The 19,884-nt window shown below is 33.0% G+C and overlaps 1 protein-coding gene across 7 annotated transcripts in view; it reads right to left on the bottom strand.

Moving 5' to 3' along the window:
* The window catches only part of NOVA1 (NOVA alternative splicing regulator 1), a 152,451-nt gene that overhangs the window by 96,166 nt on the left and 36,401 nt on the right, over positions 1 to 19,884 (bottom strand). For 4 of the 7 annotated variants that reach the window (XM_047864439.1, XM_047864437.1, XM_047864436.1 and 1 more), the window contains one exon: positions 7,124 to 7,225. The exons of the other annotated variants lie outside the window; for them this stretch is intronic. The gene's annotated coding sequence lies outside the window, so the exon portion shown is untranslated. The remainder of the gene's footprint in view (positions 1 to 7,123; positions 7,226 to 19,884) is intronic. 7 annotated transcript variants of the gene reach the window in all.

Genomic DNA, 19,884 nt, shown 5'->3' on the forward strand with positions numbered 1-19,884 from the left:
GAGAATTAAATATCTACTTTGGTTTCAGACATGCTGAATCTGTCATAGCCTGCAGCAAAGGGGAAAATGTGGAGCTAGCATTTCAGAAACAAGCATAAAAAAGAAATATCAATTAATGGCCAATTTCCTTATTATGTGCATGTATATCTATAATATAAGTAAGGTATTTTGCCTGGGACATTACATAGGCTTACATATAAAATAAAGAACTAGGTTTTGATGAATTTTAATGTTTATAATATTTACTTTTTTAACATTTTACTTGACCCACCAAAAGAGGGTTTCTTAAAGTTCTATACAAAACCACACCTGAAAAACAGAAATAGCCATTAAAAGGAAAAGAAAACAGAATAATGAATATTTAAAAGAGAAGTACATTTCAGATGGTATAGTTAGAAAAACTATATGTTTTAGCATTAATTTTCCTATTTGATAACTGGTCCATACGAGATGTTTCCTAAAAACTCTCCTGGATTTTAGCTTTGTCAATATGTTCACAAAAACTTAGAAAAATGGAATTTTATTCTTCCTAATATCAAACTTTCATCATAGAGTAATATTCACCTTAAACTAAGTAAAAAATTCAATAATTAATTTTACTAATTTTGTAAAGTAAATAGATGTTTGAATAACTGTAGTGATTAGAAAGTGGGGTAATGAATAGAAATAAACAGTGTTTCTTGATATCTAAAATTGAAAATCAATCACTTGGCCATCTTTTATAGCGTTCCTTCTTATGAAAACACACAAAAATCTATTGGTATAAGCAATATGACTGCAGACAAATAATCACATAAATTACAATTTCTGGCATCTATACTGCTTGAAATTCAACTAGTCTGGAGATCTGTCATATTTACTTTTTTTTTTTTTTTAACTTTCAGCCTGAACCTACTTGGAATACCTGGTTATCTTTACTTCTCATAGTTATATCCGTCAATTGGAAAACTGGAATAAAACAAGGAAGAAAAACAAAACAAGGAAGAAATATTAGGAATGCAGGGAGAAATGGAGAAAACTAAATGAAAACCAGAACTGAAAGAATGAATGTGCCTAAGAACAGATAAAGAGCAATAACACTGGGAGACAAAAATCAGAGGCATAAAATATAATTCTTACCACCTCAAACATTTTTTGAAATATTGACAGAAATAAATAAGAATATAAATATTAATTACGTAACAATAATTTTACAAAGTTTAATCTCAGTGTTCAGAAGAGATTAATTTACCAAATAATATATGGAGCACATAATAGAGACCAAGTGGCAAGGGGTTCACCGATAAGTCAGTGGCTATCTAAAAAATGCTCTCAATCTAGTCAGACAGACAAATTTATAAGTAATACAATAACACTTCACACAAAGTATGTGTGAGAACACAGTAGACAGAAGTTATTCTAACTGCAGGCACCAACAGACATTTCCCCTAAATTGGTCATCAAAGACTGGGAAGGATTCCACCAGGAGGAAAAAGTAGGAAGGACATTACAAACTCACAGTATAACCTAACACAAGGCACAGAAATAGAGAAATGGAAGAATGTTCACAGAAATTTCTAGAAATGCAAGATGACCATTATGGCCATTTTCTTGTTTTCTCAGTTTCAGATAGGATCCAAAGCTGACAACAAAAGGTTCTAAGTACTATACCTAAGGTAACAGCTCATCTATGCAACATTTGGAAAAATGTGGCCAAAAATCGCTCAGGCATTGTTTAATCCATCGCTCATATAAAAACTATAAGTATATATTGGAGGAGAGGAGCTTACATTGTTTGAGGAAGAAATAGAACAGCGACCCACTCAAAGTTTGGCCTATGTCCCTTAGGATACAGGGCATTAAACGATTGACACAGGAACTGGACCTAGGCCTAAAAACATCTAAAGGCAAGAGGTTAAGATGCCCTTAGTCTGGGGCTACTACCTTAGAAATAGCCAATTTCAGAGTTTGAAGTAAAGAATTACATTTTCCAATGGGATATTTTCCAAGGACTCCTGGGAAAGGAATTGGCATTGAGTCATTTTTAAAGGAATTCTACACAGAGGACTGCAAAGGGAACAAGATAACCCCAGAAGAAAGAGGTTCAACATAGACTAGAAAGTCAGAAACCAAGGATAGTAGTCAAAAGAAGACCAACAAAGGAAGTCTCAACTGTATCAAGGAATTACAACTGGGGTGTCCCCCAACAGTGGGATTCTGATAAATCCAGGAAAGCAAAAAAGTTAAATTTCCAACATGCCTTTATTGCCAATTAGTTCTTCTCTATTTCTAACATTAAGCTTTGGAAGACCCACCAGGAGCAGCACGAGAAGCTGGGAGAAAAACTAAGGCAAAATGAAATTAATACAAATGTCCACTAGTTGACATGTCTCCACTCAGGTTTGTAGGCCTTCTTTATTCCTTTTTAATCTTTAAAAATTCTTTTAAATGCTTATTTATTTTGACAGAGAGTGAGTGTGCTAAAGAGAACGTGAATGGGGGAAGGGCAGACAGAGAGGCAGAGAGAATCCCAAGCAGGCTCCATGGGTCAGCACAGAGCCCAATGCAGGTCTCCATCTCATGACTGTGAGATCATGACCCAAGCAGAAATCAAGAGTCAAAAGCTAAACCAACTGACCCCGGCACCCCAAGCCTTCTTTAAACAAAGCTGACATAAGCGAAAATTTTCACATTGGATGAGAATTTGGAATTTTAATTTCATAGCCTTCTTTAAAAAAAAAAGTTATCTGAAAAGTTAGCATATTTTCAAATGCCAGGGAGTAAGCAAAGAAAGGATTGAAGAGAGAATGAAAAGAACAAGAGAAAGAAAAGAGCAAGAGGAAGAAGAACAAGAGCAGAGAAGAGATAGACACTTGAAAAGCATGTATCGAGAAGCAGAAAAGAAAATATACAAGGTGGGATTTCAGGTGCCAACCCAGGAAAGAATAAAGTAACTTTCCACTTGCACCCTGGTGAGTTCACCTCTTAATAAGTCCATTAAGAGTGACAAATGGTGAGTAAAGTAGTCAATTATAAAAATGCCGTAATTTTGATATGGTTATTATGGAGCTTAAAATCTATCCTATAAATACAGAATTAAACATTTTTTTAAGGAGTATGAATCATGTGTTATGAATTTGTTTAGGGAGAACTTACATCTATTTATAAAATGCTCACTGTTTCCTGAGTTGCAGAAACTCTTAAGTACTGAGTTAAAGAAGTTAAAGGCAGACTCCACTCTCAATGAGTTTACAGAGGAAACAGACAAGCACAAAGGCAGTAATAATACATGAGCTAACTGCTAGCATAGGGACAAGCAAAGCCTAGAGGACCATAGATATACAAGGGTGATCTAACAGGAGTATAAGAGGTGAAGGATGAGTAGGAAACATCTTAGTTAAGGAGAAATCTGTAAAGGAAGACCTGAAGAATGAGGTTGAGTTACACAGATGATAGCGGTCTGGGGAAAAGGGGTGTGTGAGTAGTTGGAAAGAATGTTGCAAGCACACAAAGACCCAAAGAAGGCATGACATATTCTAAGAACTGCAGAGGACTCGGCATCAATTAATCAATATATGCAGTCTGCAAAGAAAGAAATGAGGTTGAGGACATAAAGAGGGAGTCAGATCACGTGCACAGAATATAGATTTTATCATAAGATAAAAATGAGGTCCACTGAAGTTCTACTAACACTCATTTTTTATATACTGCCTATCCAGCATATGCAAAGCACTTCCACATATGTTTTACTGTTTTTCCTCACAACAACCCTGTGAGGTAGGTGTAATGATTTCCTATTAACGGATTAAAAAAAATTACAGTTATTAAACAATTTATACTTTATTTAAATAGCTACAAAGTGGCAGTCAGGATTCCAGGCCATGCTTCAGAAAGTATATCACATGCGTACACACACACACACACACACACACACACACACACACACACACACAAACACTTTACCTATGACATATAGAAATTTCAGGGATTAAGCAAATTTTAGGTAATAAAGGTATGTTAACTTACTATTAAAGAGATTTGCGGCATAGTTCTTTATACAAATTTAGACTTTTAAATTTTTCAACTAATTAAATGTACATGAGAAATATCTGCAAAATTCATAAAAAGTGGCCGGACTTAATTGATACATAACACATGAATATCAAAGACTGAGGTAATTATATGAGTATTTTAACTTCATATAACTGGTGTGAGGTTTTTGAAAAAAAAAATTCCTCACATTTCTTTCTATATAAATTCAAACTGCAAATATTATCCAATGGATATAAATTGTATTTCGGATGACAGAAGATAATGTCTGAATACCAAAGTTTATTAAATAAACTCAAATATTAACCATTTAGTATGAAAAGAATTGTCCACCTAATGTGAAATTACAAAATCATTTTCCCATTATTCACAATGAAACATCTGAAAGTGTTTCATTTTCCTATTACATGACAAGATTCTGCTCAGACAAATTTGATGAGACAAATAGTTTTTTAGACATCTGGGATGAATATAAAAATATGCCTTTAATTGAAAAGACAGAGGATGTTATTTTGTAAAACTGAGGAGAGCATATGAGAATTTTAAAATATGGATTGAAACTCTATATGAAAATTTTCTTTAAAATTAGTTTAAATTAAGTAAAATCTACACCAAAAGTACATTTCCTTGCATTTTATTTTCTCATCAATTTCACTATTTCTTCAGCTGGTGCTGTATTTCTTTTTAAAGCTTCCAACTGAAATCTATATGTTGTCAGAGAACATTATTGCCATAAGTCTAAGTACATATTATTAAGTATTAAAAATTCATTTTATCTATATACTTCTCTCATTTTTCTATTTCAAACAGAAGATTATAATGGGGTAAGATGGAAAAAATACAGGTTTCTTTAAGATTTAGTTAATCTTGATCTAGTATTTATTTCTGAATTCAAAAACTATTATATAAATATAAATTATATAATAAGCCCAACCACAATGCTGGTCCTGCAGAATAATATGAAAACCCCTCCCTTTGAGAAACAAACATTCAAACAGAGATAATAAGTATCTATAAGATACTTTATGCAATGAAGGTGATTTCTAAATAAACTAAATAAATGTTCCAAATATACACTTTAACTGAAATACCAATATTTTCCTTTATTTTTGATTATACAAGTAGTACATGTTCATAAAATTCATAGAATACATAAGTATATTCAATAAAAATGAAAGTTTCCATCTAATTCCCTTTTCCAAATAACATACGTTGAACTATTTTAAAGTATAAGATTCATTTGGTTAAAAACTGAATCTATTAAGTTGCTAAACTTACATCATCCACAGAAGGTCTAATATATAACAACTCTGTATAATTGAAAATTATATACTCAGATATGCACAACAGGTATTGTTTGCACTTTTCACCAAAACAGTATATAAAGCATATGGTCTATTCTGTCAAATATATTAACTTCAGTTATTAAGATAAATGAGATGAAGCAATACTTACAATTACACTGTTTGTAGAAAATTCAAAAGAACCAATTCTAGCAAATCAAATATTACATATACTGATAAAATACCTTCTTGCTAAAGATACATAAGTACATTATATTATGTCTAAACTATATTCTTTAAAATATTAATGTTTACTTCTTTAGTGCTTTGACTGCTGAAAGAAGTATTAAGTCTAAGTAAGAGGGAAAATCTCATTAAAAAGTTAGTTTTTGGTAATATTTAAATGCATTCCACTGTGAATGTAAAGCTTAGTTTTTAAAAATTTACCAGATGCCTCTATGATGAACAGGTTGTTGGGAATTTTATTTATTCTCAAAAAAGTTTATTTCAAAACAGCGAGGTAATTCCACTAACAATTAGAGACAGTTAAAAATCTTTGTAGGAAATCAGACCTCTTCTTTTGACTCTAAAATACCATCACTCGGCATTTAATTAACACAAATAATATTCTAACTAGAACAAAGTCACTTGCACCAAAAAATCTTGGTTACACAATGTAAGGTACATTCTATATACATAGAATTCTACCCCTGAGTTAAACAGAAAACACGTAAATAAAGGGTCTGTAGAAATAATTTCTTCCACCCACCTCATTTTACAAGTAAGTAAACTGTGGCCCAGAGAGGCTTTTATCTGCTTTCATTGAGAATCTATAGGCATAGAGATGTATACAAACATCATTTAAATTATGATGTAAGTTAAAGTTACCTAAAACAAATGACACTATATTTCATAAAATTAAGACTCTGTGAAGACTAAGAGATCCTAATTTCTTACCAGAGAAATGTCTACAGATGCACACACACACAAAAATATATAGTAAGTCATATTATTGACTAGAAATTTTGCAAAACAATGAAATATAACAATCCATATCATATTGTTTAACAATAGACACAGGAGCTTCTAATGTTATTTTCCTATCCTATAAGGCATAAACATACCAAACTATTATTAAAGATAGCACTCTGGTAAACAGCTTTTACAAAAGGAAAAAGAAAATCATTAAATAATGAAATGGAAGAGAAAGACTAAAATACATTAAGTGAAATTTCAAATATTTACTGTTTCTTCTCTCCCAAGCTTTGTTTCAATACACTAAAAAAAACAAAAAAAAAAAAATCAAACTCAAAGCTTCTAAAACAAAAAATCAAAACTAGGTTCATTATAAACTGGTTTTGTTGCAAAGCTTTCACCACAAGAATGAAAGTATTACAACTAAAACATAAAACACTATAAGGAAAGCTAATTAGGATGTTCCTGTTGAATTTTAAGTTGATTTGCTACTTTAAGAATACAGTTCTAAGATCTTATATAATATTGGTTTGGTTATCTGAAAATATTTAAAAACAAATTGATTCTTTTAAGCTTCATTAAAGTGAAGTATTTATGAAAGCACTTTAGTTTCATATGCTTTTAGAATAAAATAATTGCCAAGGAGTGCATCTATTTGTTTGTTATTCAATTCAGTACCAATCACAAATTAGATGACGTTAAAATAAAATTTAGAGCCAGGGAGAGCAGCACTAAGTTTAACTGACCTCAATACATTTTTAAATGATGCTTCCCAGTTATTTGTTATTCTCTCTTATTGGGTTTTCCAGTCTAGGACGGGTACACAAGAAACTTACAGTCTATGTAGTACTCCTAGTCAGTTTCACTCTGCAGATGGCACAGTGGAGAAATACCTTCTGTACAGGACCATGTACAATTTCTTCTGCAGCTGTCAGCACCTAGGGGAAAGTGCGCTGTTAAACAGTTGCTGCGTTCCACCTCAGAAGTGGCTGCAATTCGGTGGTGGGTGAAGTGACTCCTGTACATATATACAGGGATGAAAAGTACTATAGAAAATGAAAATATTTAACAACAAAAGTGGCTGTCTAAAAACTGTGCCACAGCAAAACAAAATACATCATTCAGTCACAAGAGCCCTACACAGATGGGCTACCGTTCATTTAAAAATTCGATGTTAAGAATGATTGAAGGAAAAAGTAGAAATACAATTATTCATACAACATAACTGTAAGTCAATGTTAAAACACATACGTAGAAAAATTAAACCCAAACACTGTATACAGTTTTATAACATTACTTTTATAGTAATTTACCTAAAACCAAGCAAATATATACAGTAAGATACTTCATTATGTTTAGCTAATTTAATGCTTTTACTTTAGATGACAATTCAAGGGGGAAAAAACAAAGGAGGTGAGATATCAGAATTGAAGCATCAGTGACATGAAAATATATTTAAAAGTAAGGAAACCCATTCTGAAATTCTAAATTACTTTATATTTAAAAACCAATGTTATGAAATAACTAGTCCTCAACAATTAGCAATGGTTAAATTATTTTTCATATAATGGACCTTTAAAAGTGATCTCATGTAAAATAACAACTTTTCTTCTCCAAAGTCTCAAAGAGTTATAAATAAATACAGTCTTCATCCTTAGCCCACATATCAATGAGTTAACTAAGTGTACAATAACTTTAGTTCATTAATAAGGAAAACTATTACCATCCTACTTTTACTACAACACCCTTTCTATGTAATTTATATTTGATGGAATTACAAGATCAAGAAAAGATTATTCTCTGAGAAATATCACTGAATCAATCATGAAGCTGGAAGGCACTACTTTTCTAATTTCTTATCTTTAGGCAGAGCTACTCTGTTTACCCTGAAGAAGTAACAGTTCACATTACTTCAAAATACGCACATACAGTCATGAAACAGAATGAGGGTGCTCTGAAGCAAAGTCCAACAAATGTGACCATTAAAAAGTGTCCCATCCATCAAACTTCTGAATCTCACTTGCCATAACAGCATTTATGTATTTATTTTGGTATATACCTAGTAGAGTTAGAGATAGTTGATAATTTCCTTTCAGCTTCTTCAAATTCTTTCTAGAATAAGGCACAGTGCAAACAAATATTACCTTCCTAAAGTGATAAGAGGTAGTAGAGGAAGAAAAAAATACAGTTTATCAGTTTCTTTATTAAAAGAAGACACAGATCAGAGATTCCATTGTGGGGTCCATGTATGTGACTTAGGTAATCTAGAAATTCTGCAAAATTGCATGCTAAAAATAAAGACCTATTATAGGGGACCACAAGCACATCTGTCTAGGGCGAACAGGCCGTAAGCTTTTGTGAGGTTCTCAAAAGGTTCTGTGACTCCCCTCCAAAATTTAAGGAACTACTGATAAGTGGTTTGAAGATACCCAATTGAGTAGGTGGAAGTAATCACTTAAACTAAATGTCTAACTCTGAACAGCTGTTCCTTCTTTTTTTTTTTTTTTTTTTTTACACTGAAAAACAGACACAGAGATGTTCCAACAACCAAATGAAATAATTCACATAAACACACGGTACAATACCTGACCTAAAATTATCAGTAATAGCAATACTTGTTCAAAAAAGCTATATCAAACAACCAGAACTTCCTTATAGGGTCTCATCTTTGTTTATTGCTACATAACTTATTAGTTTTATTTAGCTAAGTCTTCTGCTTTTATTTAGCTGTATCTTCTGAAAGAGACCAACATTGCAAACTATACATTTCTATACTATTTTAGATGCAAAATTGCTAAATACAAGTTTTGAGACACTGCTATGTACTCCTATAGTCTACATTTCCCAAAAGACCACACTGATCCCTTCTATGACACTGTACTTATTTTGAACAGGCTCAGATATGGAAAATATTTAGAGCTTCAATTGTCTATATAAAATAATTTCATTTCCTTTGTCAGTCCCTCCTTTAATTCACACACATAATAATATACAAACAAAAAAATCTAAATTTGAAGAACCGATCAAGGGACCATATTTTCTGAAAGGTTATACTACAAGCAATACTCTTAATTTCGTAAATTATTTTCCCTATTCCTTTCAGTTTGTCTTGTGAAGGTAATGATTCAATATACATTCATACATGCACAGCCTTTAAAAAGAATCTGTGAGTTACAACATCTGTAGATTAGCCATACCTTTGAAATAAATTCCACATTACAAAGAACATTACAAAAGAGTGTTTATGGTGCTCTTCAAGACTGTAGCAACTTTTTAAATACTCATCAAAAATGACAAATGAACTCTCACCATGTATTAAAGGTACCCAGCGAAGAAAATGAAAGAGTTTGTTTATATATATATGTACACACACACACACACACACACACACACACACACACACACACCACACACTTGGCTCCCAACCACTTCAAATGTAAAGAACTTTTTCCAGAGCCTTCTCATGATAGGAGTTACGTTTTATGTATTCACACACTAATAAAATACATAGCAGTAAGATAAAAAGGGGAAAGCCTTTACATAAAGGTATAGGAGTAAGAGAGAAGCATATGAAAGCATTCAGAATACTGCAATGAAAAGGATATTAGTAGAACATAGAGTACATGCACAGGTCAGTGAGAAGGACAACAGCCACAGGTCCAATTAGGCTCAGGAATTTTAAAATATTTTATTCCAAAGGGTGGCAACTTGAGAAGCATTTAACAAAAATCACTCTAGCAGCAGCATGGAAGACCAACTAGAGGCGTGGATGGTTCAACTGGGATGAGAACACTGGGAATATATAATTAGGATTTTAAAAAATCTATAAAAAACAAAAGTATCCTACTATGTAAAAACACTAGAAGACTAAAAATTGTGAGATAAGCCAAAGCTATTTCTAAACTTTGAGTATACATACTAGCATTCCTTCATTTATTCACTCAACAAAAAAAATTGAGTTTCCTATGAGTCAGGTTCCATTTAAGACACTAGGTAAAGCACTGAACAAAGGAGCCAATGACCTTTCAAAGATTTCATGCTAATGAGAGAAATGGATAATAAACTATTAAATTATAATAAAATGTATGGAAATGACTCAGGTATAAAACAAAAGGAAAGCAAGTTATAGGAACAAACTAACAAATATACTATTTTAACAAAGTAGTCAGAGAAAACCTAAGGAAGCAGCAGTATATGAACAAAGAATGAAATGACAGGAGTCCACAGACTATCTGGGGTAAGAACACTACACACAAAGAACAGTAAGAGCAAAGTCCTGTGACAGGAGCAAGTGATCAAAATTTTAACCTGGTGTCAGATCACACAGAAACTTGCAGACCATAATAAGGACTTTGGACTTTTTTAAAAAAACTCTTAGAGAAAACCACTGCAATATTTTGACTGGTGGAGTAATATCACTTGTTTAATCTTTTGTAAGGATCATACTAGTTGCTGTGGTTGAACTGATCGTAGCCAGCAAGAATGGAAATCACCTTATCCACACTTTGGCTTTCTGTAGTTTCAGTTACCTGTGGTCAATGCTGTCTAGAAGCAGATGATCCTCCTTCTAACGTATCCTCAGAAGATTAATACTAGCCTAATGCTACAACACAATGCCTGTCATTAACCTTATTTCATCTCATTCACATAAGCATTTTATCATCTCACATCACCAGACAGCTGAGCGCAGTACAATATTTTGAGAGACAGACCACAGTCACATAACTTTATTACAGTATATAATCTTATTATTAGTTATTGTTGTTAATTTCTTACCATGTCTAATTTATAAATTAAACTTTGTCATAGCTATGCATGTACAGGAAAAAACACTATACATAGCGTTCATTACTGTCTGTGGTTTCAGGCATCCACTGGGGGGGGTTTTAGACATACACTCTGCATTGATACTACAGTACCAGCGAGACTATGGTAAAATTTACGTAACAATATGAGGTGGGATTGATAATTAGAACTCAAGACTAAGAACAAAAAATCATCAATCAAGTATTTAACATTCAGAAGTCAGAGATCAAACGTGAGAACCAACTACTCCTTCATAACTGAAACATGTTTACCTTCCCCAATTCTTTGTTATCCCAAACTGCCCACCCTTGTCTCATTTTGAGTGAGTCAACCAACTTGAGAGTTTCCTTCAATGACTTAATGTAGTTGGACAGTGCTGTTGTCCAAGAATCTAAACCCAGTATGACGGGGTCCAAAAGACTGGCAAGAATGAAGACAGTTATCTTTCAGCTGGACTTCTGCTTGCATGTATGCTTGCTTATCATCCCATGCTCTCTCCGCTTTGGTAGACTTATCTGAGGGGAGGGGAAAAAAGACTCAAAGTTGGAAAGGAGGGTAAAGAGAACCACTGTAATGGCAAAGAGTGTCTTGACTGTGAAAGTAGCTGAACTTGAGCCTCCAGACAATGGGGATCCCAGCAGCCAGAGGCTGTGAGTATCCTCGAGAGGTAGAAACTGAAAAAAAGTAGAAGACAAGCCAGAACTGGATGGAACTTGACACACCAAAAATATCTCACCTCCAAAACAAGTTTTACAGTAAGTGATGCATCAGAAAATCAGTATTTTTGTCTCTTTCCCGGACAGAAAGCATTAAGGTCTAGTCAGTATTCAGCAGAGGAGAAAAAGAAAACTAAAGTTCTCCTACTTAGGTAGGAGATCTTTCCATCTCTCCTTTAGGTACCAGAACCCAGGGGAAGAAATAGGAATAAAAACGAAAAAGCAGCTCACTCTCCACTCACTGGAGTGAACAGACTGAATGACTAGATTCAACTTTTCCACACTCCAATCTCTTAGAAAAGCCAAGTGGCAATGAGCAGAAGGGAAAAGGCTGAGTTTTAAATTGGGCTGTGAGGTTAAAAATTCAAACTAGTCAGATAAACAGACTTTACCAGATTAAAGTCAGATTAAACTCTTTTCCTAAAGTGTCCAAAAAGCTATTTTTCTTGAGATAAGTAAAGAAATAAATAAATCACTTGACCAATCATAAACAAAAGTGCCACATGAGAAAAAAAAAGCCATTCTATATTTGCATCTCCATTTAATTCCCATCTTGATTCATACCATATTATGAAATGGTTAGCACCAAAGAGCTACTAAGTGCTTCTGACTTTCCATCTAAAATACTACATGAATGTCAGGCTAAATGCCTGCATTATCAGTCTTACTTCTTATTCTTAAAGAACAACTGGTAATAATATAACTACAGACATTTTGTCAGGAATTCCTTAGATTTCTCCCTTATATAAAACTTAAAGAAACATTCTGAACATTTATGAATAATATAGGTCTTATTCCAAAAACTAACAAATAGCTTGTATACAAGCTAAAAAGTAAAATCTCCTAAATAGGATGCTACACTTAAAAGCCTGCAGAACAAAAAGGTCTAGCAAAGGAAAAAGCAAAAAAGAAAGAAAAAAAACACAGGTTAGAATATTTATTGTTCTAAAGGAACACTTTCAATATTCACAATGAAGTAATCTAAAACACAATTTTAAAGAATATTCCGCTCTCATAGTTAGTAACTTAGAAATTTCCCTCAAACTGAATCACACTCTTTCAAGTCATTTAATACTTAAATTAATATTTAATGGGAATTCCCTAAAAACTCAGATATATCCTTTAAAATAAATTAAGGAGTATCAGTATTTTACATGGCTAAATTATGCATAACCTTATCTCTGTTTAAATGTCACATTTTTAGAGAATTCAGGATCCTATTACATTGATGTTATTTTACAACAGTTTATGTAAAGTCCCCATTCATTTTATAATCATTCATCATCCTAAATTATTCCATGCATACTCGACATATATTTTATCAGTCCTTCTCAGAGATACAACATAATGAAAAGAAAATATGAGTCAAAATTACAAAACTGAGTTCTCTAATTTTACCTTTTTTTCTAACCTCTTTTTAAAAGGCTGTAAGAATAAATAATGTAAGTTATAAATTAAATTGGAAAGTAAGGAAAATCATACAAACTCAAGTCATCCACACTCACATGTTAATTCACTGTTAGTGAGGGCGCACCTGGGTGGTTCAGTCAGTTAAGGTCCTGACTCTGGATTCCAGCTCAGGTCATCATCTCATAGTTCGTAAGATCAAGACCTGTGTCAGGCTCCTTGCTGTTAGCGCAGAGTCTGCTTGGGGTTCTCTATCTCCCTCTCTCTCTGCACCATTCCTGCTCATGCTCGTGCTCTCTCTCTCTCTCTCTCTCTCTCTCTCTTTCTCTCTCTCTCTCTAAAATTAAAAAAATAAAATAAAATAAAAAAGCAGAAAACAAAAAACGTTAAGGGCACCTGGGTGTCTCAGTAGATTAAGTGTCTGTCTTCAGCTTGGGTCATGATCTCACGGTTTGAGGGTTTGAGTCTTGCATCAGGCTCTGCACCGACAGCTCAGAGCTTGGAACCTGCTTCAGATTCTCTGCTTCAGATTCTGTGTCCCCCTATCTCTGTGCCCCTCCTCCACTTGTGCCTCCCCCTCTGCCTCTCTCACTTGTGCCCTATCTCTCTCAAAAATTAACGAACATTTAAAAATAAATGTTAGCCAGATTGTCAACACAATGTTAAAGGAGAAGAACACAGTTGGAGGCTGATACTACAGGACTTCAAGACTTACTATGAATCCACAGTAATCAAGACAATGTGGTATTGGTGAAAGAACAGACAAATCGATCAATGAAAAGGAACAGATATAAATGCAAAAAAATGTAATCAACTGATCTTTGACAATGAGGCAAATTCAGTGAAAAAAATCAATGAAAAAAGGATAATTTTTCAACAAAGGATGCTGAAAAAAAAGAATACACATTCAAAAAAAAAGAATCTGGATGCAGATAAAACTTTCACAAAAATTAGTTCAAAATGAATCAAAGACAAAGCTACAACATTCCTCTAAAGTATAACATAGAAGAATATCGTAATGACTTTGGGACTGACAGTGACTTTTAAGACAACACCAAACCATAGTCTACATAAGAAAAAAACTAAGTTAGAATTTATTAAAATTAAAAACTGCACTGCAAAAAAAAAAAAAAAACACTGTTAAGAATTGAAAAACAAGCCACAGATGGGGAAAAATGTGCAAAACACATATCCAAATATACAAAGAAAGAATATACAAAGAACCTTAAAATCTACCAGTGAGAAAACAACAAAAAAATGGGCAAAAAATCTGATGCATACCTCATCAAGAAGATAAGCTGATGGCACGTAAGCATGTGAAAAGATGCTGAATATCATATATTTATTAGCTTGGTAGGGCTGCCATAACAAAGTACCACAAACTGGATAGCTTAAGCAAGAGAAACTAATTTCTCACAATTTCGAGGCTAGAAGTCCAAAATCAAGGTGTTAGCAGAGTTCGTTCCTTCTGAGGGCTATGAAGGAAGGATTCAGATTCCAGGCCTCAACTCCTTGGCTATAGATGACAGTCTTCATGTGTCCATGGAATTCTTCCTGTATGCATATCACTGTGTCCAAAATTCCCCCTTTTTATAAGGACACTAGCCATAATGGATTAGGACCCAATCTAATAATTTTACTTTAATTTGATTAATTCTGTTAAGACCCTACCTCCAAATAAAACCACATATTGAGGTACTAGGGGTCAAGACTTCAACATATGAAATTGGGTGGGGGACATAATTCAGTTCATAACAGTATTTCATTAGGGAATTACAAATTTAAAAAAACAGTGAGATACTACTACACACCTATAACAATGGCTAAAATCCAAAACACCGACAAATGCTAACTAGGATGTAGAACAACAGAAACTTTTATTCATTGCTGGTGGAATGAAAAGTGGTACAGCTATTTTTGAAAATGTTTGCAATTTCTTTCAAACAAAATATACTCTTACCACATGATCCAGCAATCACACTCCTCAGTATTTACACAAATGGGGTTGAAAACTCAGGTCCACACGAAAGTCCACACATAAATATTTATAGATTTCTTCATAATTGCAAAAACTTAGAAGCAACCAAGATGTTCTTCAACAGGTGAATGAATTAACAAACTGTGGTATATCCATATTACAGAATATTATTCATTGATAAAAAGAAATGAGCTATCATGGCACCAAGAGACATAAAAAACCTTAAACCTATATTGCGAAATGAAAAAAGCCAATCTTTATGATTCCAAATATGTGACATTCTGGAAAAGGCAAAACCATAAAGATAGTAAAACGATGAGTGACTAACAGAAATGCATGGGGACAGGAGAGATGAACAGGTGGAACACAGGGGGGATACTTAGAAATTGTTCCACATGATTCTGTAATGATGGATATATGTCACTATATATTTGTAAAATCACAAAGCGTGAATTCTAATGTAAAATATGGGGGTGCCTGGGTGGCTCAGTCAGTTAAGCAGCAGACTTCGGCTCAGTTCATGATCTCAAGGTTCGTAGGTTGGAGCTCCACATTGGGCTCTGTGCTGACAGCAGAGCCTAGAGTCTGCTTCGGGTTCTGTGTATCCTTCTCTCTCTGCCCCTCTCCTACTCACAGTCTCTCTCTGTCTCTCAACAAACGAATAAAAACATTAAAAAATTTTAATATAAACTATGGACTTCAGTTATTAATGTATCAATATTGGTACATCAACTTTAACAATTGTACTACATTATTGCAAGATGTTAATAAAAGGGGCAACAGTGTTCTGGAGGTACAGGAAAAGGAGGGGCAAAAAAGGGTAAATGGCAACTCCTTGAACTTTCCATTAAATATTTCCGCAAGCCTAAAACTGCTCTACAAATTGAAGTTTGTTAATTAAAAAAAGAAAACTGGTTGTTATATTAAGATATCAAGAAGTAAAAGGTTTAGAATAATTACATAAAAATAGAAACAGGTCTAGAAATCTAGATGTAAATGATAATATTGTTTTTTCAGCAATTGTCATGAAAGTAAATTATGCAAGAGACACATTATGTCTAATTTTAAAATACGGTGACTTGAGTGCAATGCAGGTACAGAAACAATGGTAACACTGTTATGATGGCTGATATACAAATGAGTTTATGGAGGTAAACTTTTTTGTTCCACATTTTTTCAATGACATTCTTTTGTGAAGCTATTTTTTTATACTCTTACCAAAATATATTTTCATTCTGAAGCTTCTTTTTCAAGCTATTGCACTTGAAATGGAACACAGTGAAGGAGCATAATAAGCACTTCCCGTTCAAAGTAAGAAATAAATTTAAACATACAGCTAACCAAACTTGCTTTCGTCACATGCAAGTAACATTTCCAGTTTGTAGGATCACAGTACACATTAAGTTATGTTTATAAAGGTAATTTATACCATAAAACTCAATAAAACTGTAATCTATATATAGAAAAGCTGTATCTGGGAAACAAGGTTTAAATAGGCCAAGAGATTTTGTTAGGTTTAATGTGCTATTTTAATTTCAGAAACCCAGATAATGCTATGGATATAACAGTACCAAGAGTTTAAGGTTATATTTTTAAAAATATTCATGCTATACTTTAATCATTCTAAAATTCCCTTGCCTAACTGATGATATTTGGATGGAACTAGGTGATATTGTCTCAGCAAACTGAAATAGAAAACTCCTGATCAAAAGAATGCAAGGATAAGTTTTTCCTCCCTGCCTACATATTATAGGTCTTACCCAGATGCAACAGAAAATTTATATGGACCAGGAAATTTTAAATTAACTATGAGATTAATTTTCACCAAGAGAGGGAAATAGTTTTCTACTCTTTGAGGTCAAAATTATATATATGTACTTTTCTAAAGTGTATAGATCTGTAGATCTATGTACATCTCTGTGCAATCATTTTTTGATTTATCTTTAAATATGCTTCAGTACCATTTATGACTCTAATGCATCTTTTGTAAAATAACAACCATCAATTTTAGGAAAATATGAAATACCCTGGTAGCTGTGTTAAAGAGAATAATTAGATAAAATCTGGTTTGCATCCAACAATGTGGAATTAATCTTACGCTTATCATTTATTAAATACTCTACTGTTTCCATAATTCTGGAAAGTATACTGAACACCCATTTTTAAAAATATGGGATAACTATAAATTTTAATACCATTTTTATATTATGTAGACAGGCTTATATTTGAGACTCTCTTATCATCAATTGCTGTCGACATTTTCAAATCTAAATATCCATGAATGATATCCAAGAGATCATATACCAAATATGTACTTTATAATGACATTTAAAATAAAACCCACTTTTTCATGACTCTGAGACCATCCCCTAATTTAAGGATGCTCAAAATGTACATGAGTCTCTCAGAATTCCTTATAATGTCTATAATGTATTTTATCATATTTAATAATACATGTCCTTAAATAATAATTTATCAAATAAAAAAGAATGAGTGTTATAGTTTCCTGTCACAGAGTTATAGGAATATATTGAAATCATTCATTGTAATAATTTAGTAAAACTTTATTGAATAATATAAATTTGTTATCTATGCCATGTAAAAACATAGTGTAGACTCTAGCAACAAAGTGATGATCTATAACTTCCTGAGGCTTTTTGGAGATAAAACTCAAGTAACATCAGTCTTTGCCCAATTCATATAAAATTAGATTAAGGGATAAAACTACCTAATTTTGACATTTTATCTAAGTTTTAATATTTGATAGCTCCCTGCTAATTGCCTATACTAGAATATTCTATTAGCATAACATGGTAGTTATGAGAACGGACCTTAGGGGCAAGCTATGAGCAAATCCCATCTTTGCCTTTAATTTTACAGGTAAAAAATCATTTACATATATAACAAATTTGCGTATATTTGCATATGTATATATACATACATACATTTCCAAGTAATATAATTAATGTGTCTCCATATACTTATGGATATGTATATATGCACGTGCGCGCGCGCACACACACACACACACACACACACAACTTACATACACATATATATGTACCATGCATACATATATGCTTTGAGCAAATCCCTTTATGTCACAGGATTACTGTGTGGACTAATTCCATTAAAATATAGAAAGCATGTAGTTATAACTGTTCCTGGCTCACATTAAGTTCTATATAATTATTAGCTATTATTATTATCACTGCTGCTGCTCTACTAATGTTAAGTTTAAGCACTATACCAGTGCTCCCGGTGTTCTGAAGAACACAATGATTTACACATGTTCTATCACTTAAATAAGCTGAATAAGTTTGGGGACTACTGCCACTGCAAAAGGAAAAAAGCATGGAATTTTGAAACATACTTGGGATTTTTAGAGAGAGTAGATGAAGGACTGAGGGCAGGGAGTATCTCTTGTCACAAAAAGCTTTGAACTGTCTTGAATTTAAAACCTATTTGCATGCCATATGAGATTTGTGAGTAGAGATAATAGAATTGCATCCTATCCCAAACCTTCTTTATTCTTTAACAGCAGCAGCTGACACAGGAGAATAATTTCCTGCTTCACTGTGCTGACAGTACATTGCCTAGATTCAGAAATTATATCCTCAGCAGGAAGGCAATAGGTTCTGTCTATACTGAAGAAATAAAAGGATAAAAAAATTACACAAATAGAAATGATTTATTATTATTATGAAGGAAATAACTATATTGATATTGATATTGAATAACTATATATATTCAAACTATATTGAATAGAATTTATTTTAGGCTAGTGATACTCGATGTAGAATTGTTTATTTTAAATTTCAAGTGTTTGACTATAGTATTTTTTAAAAAATAAAAACTTTATTTATTCAGTAACTTTAAATCTTGCAAACAAACATTTCCACTTTTCCTGAAATTTTTAAATAAAGGGAAAACTTTTATAAGATCAACTAAAACTTATTGGTCCTCTGATTTTATTTAGGTATGCCTAGTATGTAGACCACTGTGTCCCAGTTCAGACAGTAAATGTCATTAAAAAAAAAACTTATAAAAATGGTGGTAAATGATAATTAATAGTTTATATTAAATTTTGTGTTACCAGAAAAATTACTCTTCACTCAATAAGTAACTTCTGTATGTACATTTGCGAATGTGTCTATATGCAGCATATTTATAAAATACTAGGTTTTCCTCTAAATGATCTAGTGACTTGCCTGTTTTAAAGTGATTTTTAAGATGTGTGTTCATTTCAGTAACTCTAAATGTCATAAAGGTATTGTAGACTTCTGGTCTATAATGATAAAGTAGCAATCTCAGGCTCTACAAGTTCCCAGATTCAAATCTTTCTGCCATTTACTAGTTATGTGGCATTAGGCAAATTACTTCTCACTTTGTTCCCTCATTTATAAAATGAGGATAACAATAGTGTCTTTCTTTTTTTTTTAATTTTTTTTTCAACGTTTATTTATTTTTGGGACAGAGAGAGACAGAGCATGAACGGGGGAGGGGCAGAGAGAGAGGGAGACACAGAATCAGAAACAGGCTCCAGGCTCTGAGCCATCAGCCCAGAGCCCGACGCGGGGCTCAAACTCCCGGACCGCGAGATCGTGACCTGGCTGAAGTCGGACGCTTAACCGACTGCGCCACCCAGGCGCCCCAACAATAGTGTCTTTCTAATGAAATTTGTTTGAAG

The sequence above is a fragment of the Prionailurus viverrinus genome, chromosome B3, assembly GCF_022837055.1.
Source record: "Prionailurus viverrinus isolate Anna chromosome B3, UM_Priviv_1.0, whole genome shotgun sequence".
Lineage (NCBI taxonomy): Eukaryota > Metazoa > Chordata > Mammalia > Carnivora > Felidae > Prionailurus > Prionailurus viverrinus.